Raw genomic sequence first — 20,255 nt, 5'->3', positions numbered from 1 at the left:
ACTGTTTGGCAAAGAGAACCTGATCTGATGTTGACTGATTTAAAGTAATCAAACAGCAGCACATAGAGTGTTCCTGATGCAATCGCCACAATCATACCAGCCAATATAAGAAATAGTAAAGCTAAAATAGTATTCAAGGACCATGTCTGCAAAGAGTGGGTACTCTGAAGAAAACTGCAAAGCTGCTGTGCAGGCAGGAGCTGTTGATGTGGCCTTTATCACTAAATGTCAAAATGAGAATCCAAGATGTCAGTGGACATATTTCAACATGACAGCAGAACAAGTAATAACTACCATTGGATATTTGCAGTCATTCAAGCCCTTACCCATGAGCTAGACACCCCGAGTACTTTTTTGTACGGAGATGCAAATGTGTCATTAGTGCTTCGGCAGCAGTATGTGGTTCTAACTGTAGATGAAGCTCTGTACTTCAAACTGATGGAACTAAAATCGGCCACACAAAAATACAGAGCGTGGCTTATTCCATGATTAGAAGGCCTCCATATCTCAATGAACTTTCAGAAATTTATAGGCCAGCACATACCGGCTTTAGGGCTAGCAGGTGCCTGGATTGAAAGTGGAGTTCTTGGACCAAACTCAACAGAACAAGCTATGAATGGCAAATCAGATGACAGGGTGATGGGGGCCCACAAACTGACATTTCAAGCACTGTGGTGCTTTCTTCTTCCACAACTCTTGGACTTCAGGAAAGCACATGATCAAGAGCGCAAAGACGATATCAGCAGAGCCTATCTTATGGTGAGAGCATGTCAGTTCGTACTTCACAAAGATTGCCAAATCTCACCTCTGCATTTGTGACCAACAAAAGAGAAGGTAGTGTGAACTTCAGGTGTTGGTGGCAATGCATGGTGCTCCGACTGCTCTTATTCAACTATTCCCAGAGAAAAGAAAATTGGGAGCTCCATCTCTTCACTTTCAAATGTATGCTACCATTCGTCATTAGATCTGACCACACAGACTATGCAAGATAGGGTTCTGCCATCTACACTGCAGAAATGCATTAATTACCAAATGAAGTGCTTAAGCAGTTCCAGCGAGGGAATTTTTTTTTTTGCCAAGAGATGGTGTCAGAAGTTCAACCAAATAGACCCTGATCAGAGCCAAGAGTGGCTTAATTCCATAAGAAAGAATGGAGGTGGAATTGTAGGTATCATCAAGGCTCACTCAGCCCTCAGCAGATGGACCTTGTTTTATAACCTGAGCCCTTATCACAGCAGATACCAGAGCCATGTTCCATGTTGGCTTGGATAACCCACTTGTTCACAATGAGTCAAGACAGGCAAGGAAGCAACATGGCAATGAAGATGAGGATGCACTCTTATGAACTCGTCAAAGATTCAAGGTTTTACCTGGGCCAGAACCACCCACTTCATTGCAAAATATTGCACCAAAAGACCTCGCTACTGAAGCCATACAGAATGCACTGTTGAACGCAAAGATACTAGGACAAGTGAAATTGGACAGCGTTGTTGAGAAATGGCTGACGACACAAGAGGGGGATCCTGGAAGTGTACATGTTCATGATCCACTGCCAAAAAATAATGCTCCAACTTTTTCCACGCTATATGAGCTGAGGAAAGAAGTCAAAGGAAAGGCCTCAGCCATGAAGGCGGGCAGAAACATTCTTCAGTGACTAATCATAGCCTGTGCAGGACTGTGAATTTGCAACAGATTTTGAAACATGAGTTAATTTCTATCCCTTTGGCATCAGCACAGACAAATGGCAGTCTAAGAACTGGCACAAAGGTAATACTGCGTGATATATTGACAGCTGATATCTACTGCCCATCAACAGTTCTCCCTGTGGAAGAAGCTGACTGATAGATGCACAGTCTTTGGTCAGGAGTGAAAGTAACTTACAGGACTTACCGGTACTGCTGGAGTCCTGAGGGGGGCGTGGCCTCATCTGGAAGAGGCGTGGCCTCTCAAGATTTAAAGGCCTTGGGGCACCAGCTGTGGCTGGGAGACCCAGGGCCTTTAAATCAACCAGGGGCTCCCAGCTGAAGAGGTGGCTGGGAGCCCCCCGGGGCTCAGGGGCAAATTAAAGGGCCTGGGGCTCCGGCTGCCAGGGGGAACCCCGAGTTTTGCGGGGCTGGGGCAGGGATTTAAAGGGCCCAGAGCTCCTGCCGCTGAGGGAAGCCCGGAGCCCCTTTAAATCCTGGCCCCAGCCCGGCCGCCAGAGCCGCGGCCGGGATTCAAAGGGCTCTGGGCTGCTCGCTGCGGTGGGGAGCTCTGAGCCCTTTAAATCTCAGCCACGGCCGGGATTGAAAGGGCTCTGGGGAGTCCTTTCAATCCCGGCCGTGGAAGCTGGTGCGGTCCAGCACGGCGTACTGGCTCTTGCCGCTACACCGGACCGGACTGGCTTACTTTCACCTCTGTCTTTGGTACAAGACATAGTCTGCTTCAGTCCTAAGTTCTGTTTTTACAAATGTTTGGAGCCAAACATTTGGAGACCGTGCAGACACATTTGTAAAAACAGAATTTAGGACTGAAGCAGACTTCCACAGATTAGATGTGTGTTTTGACAGGTACTACAAGGAACCTAATTAGGGTGTACAAGGCAAAAATGCTCAAGAGGGTACAAGAACCATCCAAAGAGTGGTAGAAAGCAGATATGTGCTTTTAAGTAACTGGATGAATTTCACTGTGCTTCCAGAACATAAGAACTTTGCAATATTTGTATCTGATGAACTAATGCCATAAGTACCTCATGACAAAATCATCATTCTGATGATGGCTTTCATGATGAGGCTAAAGTATGGTGCAAGACAGCATTGGCTGTGTGCTGCTCAGGAAGAAGCAGACACACAAATGATTTTACACTGTGTTCACAGTGATGCCACAACTTCTTCGCTGCTATTTTCAGCATGCTAGCTCAAGCGAAGCTAGCATGAGCCTGTCTACCTGTACTGGAAGGCTTACTTTCAGCTGCAGCGTAGACATACCCTCAAAAACCCATCACTTATTGCTGACAACCTGCTTAGCTATCATCCAGTAAGGCCTCCTTGTTCATGCAGGTGTCTGCATTTGTACAGTAAACCATTGAGGTGCTAATCATTATTTGAAGGGTTTAGCTTTGTGCTTCACCCTAGGCCCAGCTTGTGTACGAATAGGCTACCGCTTCACCTACTGCTGGGGCTTATTTAAAGAACCACACAGGTTACATAAAGAACTCTACACTCAGTCTGATCTAACAAGCATGATGATGTTGCCGTAATATCTCTACAGTTAAGGTAATTTGTTTCAATTGAAAGCCCAGTTGTTACTACACTTAATCAAAAGAATTCCTCTCTGCCTGACATCTCTTATCGCCTGAGGCTGGAGACCACAGATATTCCCCCCCCTCACAAGGGTTGAGATTAAGCAGGCAAGGCATTTGGATGATATATGAGTCCACAAATTGAGTACTTAGCAGCTTTTTTAAACATCTGCATTGTCGCTTTGACGCATCAGATTAAATTATTCATTTGTCACTGGTGACTAGTGTTTTAAGCATTCTTTGGAAGGCTGTACAAAGCCAAGCCCGCCATATGAGTACTTAACAAGTAACAGCTCAGTATGAAAGAGCAACATGTTCAAACTTAGGTGCCTAAATAAGAGTCTGGCTATTCAAGAGCTGCTGAGAAGCAGTAGTTCCCTATGATTTCAGTGGGAGGTGTAGGGGTTCACCATCCTTGACAATCAGACCAACTACTTAGGCGCCTAAATTTAGGTACACAAATTTGAACATTTTGTCCAAAGAGTTTAGGCTAGTAATTACATTTTTCATCCTTTCCCTTTCATTACAAACGCAGGAAAGATGTGAGTTAAGAGGGAGAAGAAAGGACAAAGCTGTTGGTGAGCCAGGTGCAGGTTTGGGGCAGGGGGAGCTGCAGAGTGATGGACAACACTCCAGCTGACAGCAGCCCAGGCCCCTAGAAGCTGCACCCTCTACCCCCGTAGGCCCTGCATTACTGTGCTGCGCAGCACTTCCATTTGTGCTACGTTACAACAGAACCCACCTTCAAGGGGACAGTGTCCACCCCTCCTTTATTCACAACAGCAGGAGGAGCCATGGCTGTTTGCCCAGTAAACAATGTCATAATGACAATACTTACATTAAAAGCTTTGCAGCTACATGAGAATCAGGCAGCATCAACTAGGAAGGTGGCACAATGGTGAGAAATGGCAAGGAGCTGCTCCTGAGTTTGAAAAGCGCTGAATAGCCACAATGCAGCCAGGAGACAATCGGAACTAAGTGTGCACAATACCTGTGACAATCAGGCCCTAAAGTTTAACCCTGCTCATACTTGCATCATGCAACTGTATATAGGAGCCCAGTTAGCATCAAGCTGCAGGAAACAGGGCAATTGCTGTCTAAGGAACATGGCATCCTCTCTTCAGATGCCAGTACCAGCACTTTGTTTTTCAGCAGTAATGTTGTTTTGACTCTGGAAGTGGTTTGCTTTGACGCAAATTAGAAAGAAATGTTTTACACACTGTGGCTGAGTTGTCGTGCAAATGCATTAAGCAAAATCACATCCAGCTGCAGCGCCATTGAGCCTGCTCTTAATCATGACATGAGCTTACAGCCCACTGTTGCCTCCGCACACAACTGTCTTATGTTACAGCAATAAAATAAAACGCTGCCGGGAACATGAGGGAGGGAGGGTGGGCGGGCGGGCGAGCAATGGCGGGACATAGTCCCACTACAGAACTTCAGCATCATGATGCTCAGCTCCACTGAAAGACTGTTATGGCACTTTTTTGCCCATATAAACTAGATGGAAAAGGCAGTTGGTCTACCACAGCGACACAGCTCCAGATCCACCAGGGGATGTCAGGCCTTACACTGCAGAGCATTGCAATGATTAACTTTTAGATGCCTGGAAAATCATTGATTCACAAAGCCTGAGTTAGGCACCTAGGATCCCTATACAATGACTGGGGAAAGACAGATGCTCTAGCAGGCCAGCCACAAAAGCCAAGGTAGGTGAGAGAGTATATTTTATTGGCCCAACTTGCTAGGCCCGCATGCGTGGGGGTGGGGGACTGTCTAAGCTAGCCAATGGGTGATGCCAATGAAAGGGGTGTGGCTAAAGCCCTGCTTTGCTCACAGAATTCAGTGCCTAAGTCCTGTATCTACCAGAACGAACACGTGGCTTGTGTCTCTTACGTCTCTGAGTTAAGACAACTGATGCTTCCATCCACAGATTCAGCTATTCAACCTTTAATCCACAATCTGCTAATCAACTCCTCCCCGAGTCAATTCCTGCTCCTGACTGACTTTACCAGTTCAGAATTGAATAGGATTGTGCACTCGCCATCTGCGTGGGCGAGGAGGAAGATACTCCATGGCTAAGCCATACATGCCATAGAACCTTCTGGCGCTCACCACACAATGGGATATAGAATCTTTAAGCTTTCATAGTAAAACAATATCAGCTCCTTATGTGCAAAGCATTCTGGGGTACATCCCTTTTCAATCCCAGAAGCACGGACTGCACAGACACAAACTATTTGAGGGGGTTTTACTTTAAAATCATTTGGGCATGGCAGCTCAACAACTGGATGTTGTGAGAGGTAGGGGAAAATGGGGCAGGGGAGGAGAGGAAGCAAAGTCAGTCCTTCCTCCTTCCCAATCCATTCCTCTTTCCCCATCCTTGCTGAAGAAAACCTCCCATACATGTGCCCTGATTTCCCCCATTCCACTGCTAATCTCTACCAGGAAGGTCAGCATATGGTCATAGAGATTCTGAGCTACATCTTGGTGTATGCTGCATTCTGGAGCACCTCCAGCCTGGGGGAACCTTGCACCACAAAGTAGTGCCACGCAGCAGGCTCACAAGCAGCTTCAGCAGCCCTAGCTACAGTTAGTGGCCCACAGAACCCGTGCCCAGGGGCCCCAGCCCGAGCTCCAAACCCTATGTAGAAGTAGGGGAATTAAGATTTCCTGGGGCCCTGTAGCCCTAGCCCTGGCCAGGACAGAAATCAGAGCCAGGCTGTGGTAAGAGCCACCCAGGGAGCCCAAGCTGCTGTGGGAAGCCCTGGACCCTGGGCAGGGTGTTGGGGTGCCCAAGAGCAGCCCCCAGCCAGTGTCCCTGCCACACACACACCCCAAGGTGCACCCAGGGAAGGTGGAGGGTCAGGTCTCCCCACCGTGGCCTGAGCTCCTTGGGCAGCTCTTACCATAGCCAACTCCAGCTTCCCGCCAGGCTAGGAGGTGGGTCCTTGGTGGACAAGGAGGAGCAGGGGGCAGGGCCTCATGGCGACAGGAGTGTGGGAGGCCCAAATGTTTAATAAATCTTAATCCACCTCTGGTCATGACTATAGCACAGAAGTGCTTTCAAAGGAGCAGCAGTGAGAGAGAGTGTTACCACCGCCACTCAGGAAATTCAGATATTTCAGGTAGCCAGGGATCAAGTCACTGATGAAGAGCCAGTCTGTAAGAAATGGCAAGGGGAAGTTATTGGCACAGCAGGTAGTACAGTAGAAATACAATGCATTCTTTTGCTTCTCTGATCACTAATGAGGATTGATAACTCATGCTAGGAAGGGGTACAGATTTTCCAAGGGAAGAGGAATACTAAAGTCAGTCAAAATTACCCCAGAGAAGTTAGAATGGCTGAAGACTGACAAACCTTCAGGACCAGCTGATAATTCTTAAGTGGCACGAGGGAGAGAGCCTTTTAGTTAAAATTTGAAACTGCTTCTGATTGATTACATGGTACTATGGCAAAGCTAGTATCAGTAAGCAGGGAACCAGGAATGTTTGTGGTATGTAGAGCTATTTCACCTAAACTTCAGCAGAGATCAGGATATCATAGATTCCAAGGTCTGAAGGGACCACTGTGATCATCTACGCTGACCTCCAGGAATATAACATTTGGGCAAAATAGGGGAAGATCTAGAAAGCTGTTATACGAGTTAAAGGTTGAGTCTACATTAATTTACAACTGAAGGATCTTGCTTCACACAGATCTCTTAGGCCTCTTCTCAGATGGCGTAAAAGCAGATTACTAAACAAGATATGGACATAACGGATCTGAGTAGCTTAGTGTATGTTACCACCTCTTCATATTTTATTTTTATGTTGTGGTTATAGCAGAGGAGAGGAAACCATGTAAATGATAATGAACTTGTGCAGATATCAGATCTGGGAAGTACTTCTTATGAATGGAAATGACTTGGGGATGACATGAGCTCACTTGATGAGTGAGCAAGGCCTGATTTTGCTAATAATAATAATGGCTATTTCTTATATAGCACTTTTCAATAATAGATATGAAAGTAAGTGCTTCACACTCTAAATATATTTACCCTCATAACACCTCTGGGATATAGGCCCTATTATTCCCATTCTACATAGTGACTTGCCTAAAGCCACACAGAGATGGGACTTGAAGCTCAGTCTCCCATCTCTTAAGCCAGTGTCCTAACCCCTGCAAAGTCCTTCCACTAAGGCCTTTAAAAAAAAAAAAAAAGCAGCACACAAGATCATCAATACAAACAGCTGGTGCCTAGCAGGTTCCCCCACTGTGTCAGAGGAGGCGGCAGAGAAAGAAAAAAGTGGGCTTGTATGAGCTTCCTAGTCTCCTTTCCTCCTACAAATTTCCTGTGTTTCCCTGTATTTTGAAGCAGACACACAGCCAGACTCAAGTGAGATTGGTAATTTAGGAAGTACGCTAGCTCCCACCCTGCCTATGTTACTATCGCAGTATACATTGCTAGATGCAATGGGCGCGAGATCAGGAGCACTGCTGGGAGCCAGGTTACAACAAGGACCATTTTCATTCTTTCATATCTGTGCACAAAGAAAAAAAAAAGGCATTTTTGTGAAAAAAGCCCCTGATTAACCCAGAAGGCCTAGAAACAGGCTTTTGGGGTCACAGTGCAGCATGGGGGAATAAAGCTTGTATGAGTGTATGAAAAGGTAGATTTATATTGTGTATAAACAGGTGTTGCAGATTATTTAGGGAACATTGCAGCATTGGGACAAAAAGCCTAGTCTTTTTACAATAGAAGCATGAGGTTCTTTGCTCTACCGCCACATGACAGATTTAATTATAAACTGGCATCCTGGAACTAAACTCAAAGAAAATTTTTCTGTAAGGTGTCCAGAAAACTATGGGTCAAATTCTGCCCCCAAACCCATGGGAGCTGCTCCCACTGAAATCAACAGTTGCTTCATTTGCACAGGTAAGGGAAGCCGATGTATCGTCACTGATCTTGCAATCAGAACTGCACGGGCAAAGCCCCAGCCCCCGCACAGAGACCCAGCATACTGGTCCATGCCTGCAGAGCTAATTGCAAAACCAGCAATTCTAGTAAACTAGGAGTGGCTAGAAAATGGCTTGGCTTGAATCAATTTGGAGTGGGCAAATCAACTGTGGGGGCTGCTGTGATGCAAGTAGCCAAAGCAATCATTAAGCTGCTGCTACGAAAGGTTGTGACTCTGGGCAATGTGCCGGCCATAGTGGCTGTGGCGCAGCCCCCTAAAATTTTGGCCCTGCACCGGTCCTTCCGTTTGCTTCTTTGGTTTTCTGGTAGGCTTGTCTGAGCTCCTTAACTTTCACTCTGCACTGCAATGAGTCCCTGCTGTGGCCTTTTTCCAGCATAGCCTTGGAAATTCTTTCAAATACTTTTTCATTTCGTCTTTTGGAACGCAGTTCTGTTAGCACTGAATCCTCTCCCCATACAGCGATCAGATCCAGTACCTCCCCCGTGCGGTCCATGCTGAAGCTCTTTTTCGATTCTCAGGAGACTGCATTGTTACCTGTGCTGATGAGCTCTGCGTGGTCACCTGTGCTGATGAGCTCTCCATGCTGGGCAAGCCGGAAATGAAATTCAAAAGTTCGCGGGGCTTTTCCTGTGTACCTGGCCAGTGCATCCGAGTTCAGATTGCTGTCCAGAGCGGTCAGTAGTGCACTGTGGGATACCGCCCGGAGGCCAATACCGTCGATTTGCGGCCACACTAACCCTAATCCGATATGGTAATACCGATATTAGCGCTACTCCTCTCATCGGGGAGGAGTACATAAACTGGTTTCAAGAGGCCTTTATATTGATATAAAGGGCCTCGTAGTATGGACGGGTGCGGCGTTAAATCGGTTTAATGCTGCTAAAATCGGTTTAAACGCGTAGTGTAGACCAGGCCTAAGATGGTAGAAGATAACATGAGAGCTGGTGCCAGTTCTCTAATGCCGACTAATCACTATCTTGTTCATCATTTTGTTGGTTTATTTTACTCACAAATGCAGTGGGTGCAATGCAAGGTTTTCAGAGCTCTGAGAACTACACATACCCAGGGCAAAATGGTAAGAAGCTTTTCTGTCTTAAAAACCACTCCTACCTTAGACATAATTGAAAAGGCAACATTCACTGCCCTGGATAACTGCTGTAACCGTGGTTTCTCCCTGTACTTGCAGTTTGAGATACTGTGGTATCACAGTCTTTGCAGAGGGCAAATGTGGAGTTCCAATCTATAGGTAGATCCATGAATGAATGTATTTATCAGGTTACTAAAGAAGAAGGGATATATCATGGCCATAAACTCATTGCACCCTCCTCCACTGGGGCAAACTGCCACATGTTGTTTCTACTCGTTCGGACAAGGAAAATAACACAAAGTAAACTTATCTTTAATGTGAACCATTCCTGCTTGTGGCAGGGCAGCAGCCAAGTGGTGTGGATGCGGTTGGAACCAAAGTTCAGTGCTTATATTTAGTGGAGGCAGACGGACTGAGAGTTGACAGTGACCGCTAACTGACCTGGAGTGAACCATGCATTCCAAAATGGATGATTCAGACTTTTCTTCCAGCTTCGGTCTGGCTTCTCTAGAGAGACACTGTCTGTCCAAGTCCATGTGTGTGGTGTGATACTATGAACTACTGTTCAGGGCACAGTGGACACCACTGAACTGATTTCACTTGAGAGCCTGAGACTGAACATGAATGGAAGTTTCAGGGAGCAGGAAGTGTAACAGATACTGCAAAGTAAGTGTTACCAAATACCCTTGAGTATCTGAAGCAATAGTGCTAAAATCTGTTCCACTGGCTCATGTCCTAGGCAAGGATAGAGAGCCACAAAGCTTCTGATGAGGAAACTAGTTTGTATAAAAATTCAGAAGACTTCCTCACTCTCCCTACTCTAAGCCTTTGTCCAGAGCATAAATCAAATCCTTTTAGCACAAAATCCCACTGATTTTTCCTGATGGCTACATTTAAAAGCTAACGTTATTCCTGAAAATGTCTATCAGTGTTACAAATGTCTTCCAGCAAAAGTGAACAACATTTAAGAATATATATTACTGTGACCTGATGCATCCTGACAACATATTTATACCACACAGAGGATAGCTCAGTGGTTTGAGCATTGGCCTGCTAAATCCAGGGTTGTAAGCTCAATCTTTGAGGGGGCCATTTGGGGATTGGTCCTGCTTTGAGCAGCGGGTTAGACTAGATGATTTCCTGAGGTCCCTTCCAACCCTGATATTCTATAAATAGATACAACTCTAATGAGAGTTCAATAAGATGTCAGGGCACTTAGCATACCTGCCTTTGTGTACAAAAAAAAAATAGGAAAGCCATCCAAGCCACTAACACTGGCTGCAAGATCCTTCCTAGTCAGAGCTCTGTCCATTTCAAATACAGTCTCTTACATCAGTGAAGTAACTTTGCAGAAGTGGCACAATAGTGGACCATGCCCTTTTGTTCTCTCTCACTCAGCCCTCCTCTGTCAGGGCTGCACACTCCCTCCTCTCTAGGTTTAGACTGTGTTTTGTGCAACAAGTCTTTTCATTGCCATTAGAACAAAAGGGTCTTTTTCTCACCCATTGGCAATACTTGCATAGCTTGTCATGGCAATAAAAGTCTCACTGCAGTGACTAAACCACATGCTTTTGCCATGAGCTGTTTTTGTTTCTGATAGACACTAGTGCCCTCTTGTGCTTCAAATGGGCAATGCCAGTTGTTCCTATGTTAGGCTCCTAGGAGGAAAAACAGCTTGACTAGAGAATAAAATTTGCATTTCAAAGATCAGCATGGTAGATGGGTGGGCCTGCAGGACACAGTTTTGATAGCACAGTGAGGAGGCAACAGGACTATAGCCTCAGGATTTTCCCTTGTTCCAGAGGCCATTAAAATCTTGCTGCTGTAGTTGAAGCTGGTCCAAAAATACCTTTTTAATTTAAAGGTCACGTGTCAAAATTTCTCAACTGAACTTTGGGTTTGTTTTATGAAAAATGTAACTAAACAATTTAATTTTTAAAAACTGAAAGTGTCTACTAAAAAGTTTGCAGTTCCCAGTTTGTCATTGAAAATGATTTTTTCCATAAGAGATTTTTTTCATTAAAACCATGTTTTTTTTGACACATTAAAAATTGACTAGACGGCACTTCAGTGATGTGTGGGTCTGCACTTATACCTCGGGGAATATTGACATGGTGTTTTCAACTGTATTGCTGATCACTAACTCCTGGCATCACAGCAGAATTTAGGGTGACCATATGTCCCGATTTTATAGGGACAGTCCTGATTTTTGGGTCTTTTTCTTATATAGACTCCTATTAACCCCCACCCCCATCCTGATTTTTCACACTTGCTGTCTGGTCACCTTAGAGCACCAAAAGTCTCATGTTCCCCTGACTGTGACTTACTTCACGGAGGTGGATATTTCTTCACCTGTTGCTTCCTTGGAATTGAGGTGTGGAGGAATTGCTTCTGCACTCAAAGGCCTCTTGAGCAGTGCTGCTAAGCACCCTCACCTTGAAAAGTCTCTAGATGGTGCAAAAAAAAACGGTTTTGAGCTAAGTACTGGGAGTGATGGTGTGAGCCTGTGGAAGCATTATGGGTACTGCATGGCTGAGGGTTGGGCAAGAGGCTCTGTGTAGAAGACAGGATTATGGGTGCCAAGGGGGGTGGTGTCAAGAGTTCTATAAATGCCAGAAAAGTGGTGCTGAGTGCCTGGGAGAAGCAGGGTGCTAGGGATGAAGGGAGCTCTGGGGGCTGGGTGTCTAGAGGGAGGCAAGGCGCTGGTAGATGTTGGGTGTCCAGGGAGATGCAGGGGGCTGGATTGTGGGTGTCTGGAGGAGGCGGGTGCTCCTGGTTCACTCTCACCCCCTCCCAGTGCATGGCAAACTGGGATTGGCAAGGAAGCTGAATGCAGGGGAACTGCATACACACCTGGCTGCAGCAGGAGCCAGGGAACTGCATGTGAACAGGCTGTGACTGGTGGATGTCACAACCAGGTTCAGGTCTATGCAGGACGTGTGAGGAAGCAGCAGAGACTGGGCACAGTGCTGTCACAGAGGGGCCCCCAAGAAGACACATCACTTATTGATCCTGGCCTGGAAACCTGCAAGCTTCCATTTGCTTTTAGAACTACCCCTGAGGAGTCCCTACTCTCTATTGGACTGTCCTCCTCCAGGACCCACATAAGCACTACTATTGTTTTACCTTAAATTGCTACTGTATCTCAGATATTTGCAACGTTCCCTTTTCTGCCAGCCATAGTAAAATACCCTTCACTCATCCACAGGTCTGAGTGGAACGCACTAAAGGTATGCCCTAGCCTCTGAAGCACTTCCTGTGTTTGCCTCAGTCATGGTACACTTTGTGCGCTATTAGTATCTTAGGGTATGTCTACACTACCAGAGTAGTTCGATTCTACGTAAATTGAATTTGTGGAACCGATATTACAAAGTCAAACGTGTGTATCCACATTAAGGACAGTAATTTGACTTTGTGAGTCCACACTAACAGGGCGTCGACATTGGAAGCCGTGCACTGTGGGCAGCCATCCCACAGTTCCCGCTGCCCATTGGAATTCTGGGTCGAGCCCCCAATGCCTGCTGGGGGAAAAACATGTGTCGAGGGTGGTTTTGGGTAACTGTCGTCATTCACTCCCACCCTCCCTCCCTGAAAGCGCCAGCAGGCAATCAGTTCGCGCACTTTTCTGGTGAGTGACAACGTGGACGCCACAGCACTGCGAGCATGGAGCCCGCTGCGATCATCGCTGCAGTTATGGCCGTTGTCAACTCCTCGCACCTTATCGTCCACCTTTTTCACAGTCAGATGCTGAGAAATCGGGCGAGGAGGCTACGGCAGCGCGGTGAGGACATGAAGTCTGAGAGTGGCACAGACCTCTCACAAAGCACGGGACCCTGCGCCGTGGACATCATGGTGGCAATGGGTCATGTTCATGCTGTGGAACGGTGATTCTGGGCCCGGGAAACAAGCACGGACTGGTGGGACCGCATAGTGCTGCAGGTCTGGGATGAATCACAGTGGCTCCGAAACTTTAGGATGCATAAGGGAACTTTCCTTGAACTGTGTGAGTTGCTGTCCCCTGCCCTGAAGCGCAAGGACACCTGGATGCGAGCAGCCCGGACTGTGCAGAAGTGAGTGGCCATAGCCCTCTGGAAACGTGCAACGCCAGACAGCTACCGGTCAGTAGCGAACCACTTTGGCGTGGGCAAATCTACTGTGGGGGTTGCTGTGATGCAAGTAGCCCACGCAATCGTTGAGCTATTGCTCTCAAAGGTAGTGACCCTGGGAAACGTTCAGGTCATCATAGATGGCTTCGCCGCGATGGGATTCCCAAACTGCGGTGGGGCTATAGATGGAACTCACATCCCTATCCTGGGACCGGACCACCAGGCCAGCCAGTATATTAACCGAAAGGGCTACTTTTCAATGGTGCTGCAAGCACTGGTGGACCATAGGGGACGTTTTACCAACATCAACGTCGGATGGCCGGGCAAGGTTCATGACACGCGTGTTTTCAGGAACTCTGGTCTGTTTAGACGCCTGCAGGAAGGTATTTTCTTCCCGGACCACAAAATAACTGTTGGGGATGTGGAGATGCCTACAGTGATCCTCGGGGACCCAGCCTACCCGCTAATGCCCTGGCTCATGAAGCCCTATACAGGCGCCTTGGACAGTGACAAGGAGCTCTTCAACTACCGGCTGAGCAAGTGCAGAATGGTGGTGGAGTGTGCTTTTGGATGTCTCAAGGGGAGATGGAGAAGCTTACTGACTCGCTCAGATCTCAGCGAAACCAATATCCCCATTGTTATTGCAGCTTGCTGTGTGCTCCACAATCTCTGAGAGAGCAAGGGGGAGACCTTTATGGCGGGATGGGAGGTTGAGGCAAATAGCCCAGCCAGATTACACCCAGCCGTGCGATTAGAAGAGCCCAGTGGGGAGCGATGTGCATCCAGGAGGCTTTGAAAGCTAGGTTCCTCAGTGAGCAGGGTAACCTGTGACTATTAAGTTTGTTTACAGAGAAGCTGAACCTGCCCCCGTTTCTTTACCCAGTTAATGTTGACTATCCTCTGCAGTTACATACCCCATTCACCCCGTTCCCCCCCCCTTCCAACACACGTTTAAAAATAAAATACATGGAACTTTGTTAATTAACACCGTTTTCTTTATTACTGATTTCACGGTAAAGGGTTGAAACTGGGACGCAGACTGTGGTGGGTAGGGTGTGTAGTGATGTAAAGACCGCTTCTAAACTCGAGGAAGGACAGGCTCCTGCTCCTAGAGCGGTGTGCGGTGGCGGACTGGTTGTTTCAATGGAGCCTGCCACCCCTCCTTTTCGGGACTCTGTGTGTGTGGGGGTTATGTGACTTTGTGGCTGGGGAGGACGGTTACAGATCCCCTGCTGTGTGGCTCTGTGATCCAGGATAAGGACCGCTGCATAAGATCTCTAACCACCCTCCCCTGCCACAAAGTCACATAGCGCCGCCCCCCCCCCCCCGAACATGAAAACCACCTCCCAGACTGACCAGGGTGCCTAGTGACTGCACTGTGTGTGTGACCTGCTGCTGAACCTGCCCCCCTGTCTGTACCCTGGTAAAGGTGACTGTCCTGTCCAATTACCAATCCCCTTCCCCCTCTTCAAACACAGTCTCCTCTAAAAGAACATGACGGAAAAATTAACAGAAAAGTATTTTTTATTATCAGCTAGACAGTTAGGGGATGAAACTGGGACGGGGGCTTGGGTGACGCGGGAAGGAAAGGACTTGTCAAAATTTTGGGAATGAGAGCCTTCTTGTAATTGAGCACTGTGCAGGGGTGGAGTGACAGTTTTCACGGCCCCTGCCGCCCCTCCTTCTTGGTACTTTGGGTGAGGGGGGTGGCGGGGGAGGGCGGTTAGAGAGAGACTCCAGTGGGGCTCTGTCCTCCTGCCTCCGGTCCTGCAGAACATCCACAAGGCGCCGGAGTGTGTCCGTTTGCTCCCTCATTAGTCCAAGCAGCGTTTGAGTCGCCTGCTGGTCTTCCTGCTGTCACCTGTCCACCTGTTCGCTGTGTGAGTGCTGGTACTGCGACATGTTCTCCCTCCACTGGGTCTGCTGGGCCGCCTCGGCTCGGGAGCAGCCCATACGTTCTGAGAACATCTCGTCCCATGTCCTTTTCTTTCGCCGCCTAATCTGCGCCAGCCTCTGTGAGGGGGATGCCGGGGTAGGTCGGGAGACAGTCACAGCTGTGTGATGGGAAAAAGGGAGTGAATTCCTTACAAAGATACATTTTTGCGAACAATGAACATAGTCTAGTCTGTCTCTGTGAACAAGACCATGCACAGCACCTATCTCATGCGCACTCAGGACAAGGTCGAATTTTCAGCCTTCGCATTCAGTGCCTGGGGTCTTGCAGTGGAGATCAGACAAGCGGGGCAGGACAGCAGAATTCGTGTAGCAGGCAGACATGGTAAGCCGTAGACTTTTGGCTGCTTAAAACTTAATTTATAGCAGTGCCCTCCTTTCACGGTCAAAGCAATGCTCCTAGCGTTGGCCAGTTCCTGCTGCCGGCAATCCAGAAAGCATGAACTCTGCCCCTGTCCCACCCCCTCGCGGCTGTCCCCGGGAAAGATCCCTGTATGCTGCCCCTGTCCTGCCTCCACTGCGTGGCTGTAAACCGCCGGTTACAGTTATGTAAAGGAACAGGCAAGCAGTCCCAATACTAACATTCCCCTAATTCAAAGCAGGTCACCATGAGCAACATCACCCTGATGAGGATCAGTGACACAGCTAAAGACCGCATGCTGCATGAAAGCCAGCAAAAACCAGGGCCTTATGCCGCCATGCTCTGCGAGGCAATGATACCAGAGTACCTGAGGATAGCCTGGCGCGGAAAAGTGTGCTACCACGGAGGACGCAATAAGGCCGCTCTCCCCAGGAACCTCATGCAGAGGCTTTCCAATTACCTCCAGGAGAGCTTCGTGGAGATCTCCCATGAGGATTTCTGTTCTATCCCCGTACATATTGACCTTCTTTTCCCATTGTTAATATTCCTGTTCTGTTAAAAATAAATGTTTACATGTTTAAAGCACTTACCGACTGATCCTTCCCCTGATTCAGGGTCCGGGTTAACGGCTGGGGAGGGTTGGTAGGGGGATCTCCGTGAGGGTGATGAAGAGATCCTGGCTGTCGGGGAAATCAGCATTGTAAGCACTGTCGACTGCCTCATCCTCCTCATCTCCTTCCTCATCTTCCCCATCCGCGAACATCTCAGAGGAACCGGCCGTGGACACTATTTCATCGTCAGAGTCCACGGTCACTGGTGGGGTAGTGGTGGCGGCCGCACCTAGAATGGAATGCAGTGCCTTGTAGAAACGGCATGTCTGGGGCTGGGATCCGGAGCATCCGTTTGCCGCTTTGGTTTTCTGGTAGCCTTGTCTCAGGTCCTTGATTTTCACGCGGCACTGCGTTGCATCCCGGCTGTATCCTCTCTCTGTCATGGCTTTGGAGATCTTCTCGTAGATCTTCGCATTCCGTTTTTGGAGCGCAGCTCTGAAAGCACAGACTCATCGCCCCACACAGCGATCAGATCTAAGACTTCCCGATCAGTCCATGCTGGGGCCCTCTTTCTATTCTGAGATTGCATGGACTCCTCTGCTGGAGAGCTCTGCATCGTTGCCAGTGCTGCTGAGCTCGCCACGATATCCAAACAGGAAATGAGATTCAAACTGGCCAGACAGGAAAAGGAATTCAAATTTTCACGGGGCTTTTCCTGTGTGGCTGGTCAGAGCATCCGAGCTCGGACTGCTGTCCAGAGCGTCAACAGAGTGGTGCACTGTGAGATAGCTCCCGGAGCTATTAGCGTCAAATTCCATCCACACCTACCCTAATTCAACATGGCCATGTCGAATTTAGCGCTACTCCCCTCGTCGGGGAGGAGAACAGAAATCGAACTAAAGAGACCTGTATGTTGAACTAAATAGCTTCGTTGTGTGGACGGGTGCAGGGTTAATTAGATTTAACGCTGCTAAATTCGACATAACCTCCTAGTGTAGACCAGGCCTTAGAGGTTCGGTGTATCTTAAGTCTAGAATGTCTGTTGAGTCAGCATGAAGCAGAGGAAACTGCTCCAGGCATAGCTGAGAGCGCTTTGTTCAGAATATCATCAGGTTCAATTACCACTGGAATTCACAGTGTGTTACCATCCAATTTTTAAGTTCTCAGCCTACACCTATGTGACAGCAGGCTACGTAGCTATGCCATGCAGAAAGTCTTAGACTACTGTGAGATCAGAAGTAACTCAATCAATCACTGCCCTTACCTCTACAGCTAATTTGCATGGAAGTTTGTATGAGCGAGACTGCACAGATGGTGGATTACTTGGCCGAACTACCACAGTTCTTCAAAACCACCCACAACAATGTAACCAGCATCCTCAATCCTAAATGCACATAGTCCCTCCCCACTGTGCACACAGCTCTCCCAGCACAACACAACCCACACAACAATAACCCAGAACATCTGAAGCCTAGAATAGCTGTTGTGTCACTGTGAAGCAATAGAAACAGATACGCATAGTCGAAAGTTTTTAGTTGAGAGTATCACAGGGTTCAATCACCACGGGGATTCAGAGTCTGTTATAATGCAATTTCTCAGCCATTTCTGGCTTAAAAAAACAAAACTAAACTAAAGCCACGACTATGAATTCTGTCCATGCAACATCATAGGCTTTCAGCAACTAGTAATTACAGTTCTTCCCTACTTCACAGGGAAGTACTGTACATGTTGTGAGGAAACATTTATTAAATGTTGGCAAGATGCTCAGATCCTATAGTGATGAATCCCATTGCAAAGTCTACCTCTTCAAAGAAGTGGACAAACATCACTGGCTGGGATGATTTAGTTGGGTTTGGTCCTGCTTTGAGCAGGGGGTTGGACTAGATGACCTCCTGAGGTCCCTTCCAACCCTGATATTCTATGATTCTACGATCAACTAATACTGACAACTTCACGGTGTGGAAGGTCAACAACACTTATTGGCCAATGCACCACAGCAGACAAATACAACACTATGGTCTGGTAGATGGAAGAAAACTGGAGATGGCAAAGTCCTTTTGAGAAGTTTAATGTGGAATTAAGAGAATCCCAATATGGAAAAAAATCATTTTGGGAAAACTAAGTTTTGAACAAAGAAAAGAGAAAGGAAATAAAATATTTCTGGGGGTAAAGAGAAAAACCTGGGGAGGAAACAATAAAATAAGTACAGTATATATTACAGAAAGATTAGACTCTTAAAAAAAATCTCAGTCATAGAATCATAGATTATCAGGAGGTCATCTAATCCAACCCCCTGCTCAAAGCAGGACCAATCCCCAGACATATTTTTTGCCCCAAATCCCTAAATGGCCTCCTCAAGGATTAAACTCACAACCTGGGGTTTAGCAGGCCAAACCTCAAACCACTGAGCTATCCCTCCCCCAGTCTCATTAGTTGCACTGTTTCCCCTTTTGTGTGGGGTTTCATTTTTGAACCTAGTACCACCTCTGGCTTTCACAAAATCCCCTGCCAAGGAGTTCCACGGGTTGACTCTGAACTGTGTAAAGAAATACTCCTTAGGTTTGTTTTAAACTGGCTGCCTATTAATTCCATTGCATGACCCAATTCTTGTGTTACGGAAGTGATCAACACCACAAACATCCATTCTGACCCCCACACACACAGGCCACAGAATTTCTCCCACAAACTGGATTAACTCTTATCCTTTAGAATGATATCTAACATCATTTTAAAGACCAAGTGAAGGTGAGTCCCACCACTAGCCTCTGGTAATTGCTAATTACTCTCACAGCTGCAAAACTATCTTATTTCAAGGTTCAACTTCCAACCACTGAATCTTGTTATACCTTCGTCAGCAAGGTTGAACCCCCTTCCCACACTATCAGATATTTTTTCATTTATAAATACCTATACCCAGTAACCATGTCACCTCTCAACTTTCTCTGCCTTTAGTTGAGTTCCTTAAGCCTCACATCGTAAGTGTTGTCTTGTTCCTTTGTGAGTCTGTCTACAAACTGAAATAATAAGTCATATTTGGAAAGCAGGACTGGTAATTAATCACCCTCATCTGGAGGCTAGCTGGCACGTACACCTTAAAACTCAAGAGGTCCAATTTCTTTTGGGTCCTTCTTTCTGAGTAGATTTAAGTTTGGATCTCCCTGACTAGCTGCTACTACAAGTGAACCTGGTCCCAGATGGGCGTAAATATATTCAAATCCCTTTCAGGGACCTGATGCCTCCTGTCAACTCATTTTGAAGCAGTCATTGTAGACGCAGTAGTTCCTCATTTATGGGCATGGTGACCACCTTGGGGTAGAAGCATGAACCATGTTCAAGAGTTTGTTATTTCTCTTGAGCTACCTCTCCAACAGTATATCCAAGGTCTCCACCATGTGTTTCATGAGCTCCTTCAACACCTTGAATTCATCCACCAAGACAGCTATAGAAAGATTCACTGCCTCATCTGGGAAGAATGAGAAGACATAAGATTAGGGATGTTACTGTAGAACACGAAATGGTCAGAGGGAAACCAAAAATATAAAGAAATAACAGCTTAATAACCCATGGGGTGCACAGAAGGTAGCAGGAAATTGAATTTGCCGGAGAACCTACAGCAAACCAGTCAAAAAGGGGGAAATTTGAGCAGCCACTAAGCTATTGGCACCTCTTCAAATGACTTATTTTTGTCCTCAAAAGAGAACGCAAATTTTGTAATAAAAAAAATTAAATGCAATTCATGCTCTGAGGAAAGAGACCGGTTCCTTACACGTCAGATACTACACCAGCACCCAGATGCTACGGAAGAGAGGGTTCTTTAGAAATGCTCTGAGTTTGATTCTGGTGGGTGGCAGCTGATTTACCCAGAGGTGATCAGGATGGGGGAGATGGTCCTCACACCACTGGGAATCTTCCACAAGCTCTGGTTCCTGGAGCAGCAACTATCATATCCACAATC

Source organism: Mauremys reevesii, linkage group 3, assembly GCF_016161935.1.
Source record: "Mauremys reevesii isolate NIE-2019 linkage group 3, ASM1616193v1, whole genome shotgun sequence".
Classification (NCBI taxonomy): Eukaryota; Metazoa; Chordata; order Testudines; family Geoemydidae; genus Mauremys; species Mauremys reevesii.
This window is presented reverse-complemented; position numbering follows the sequence as displayed.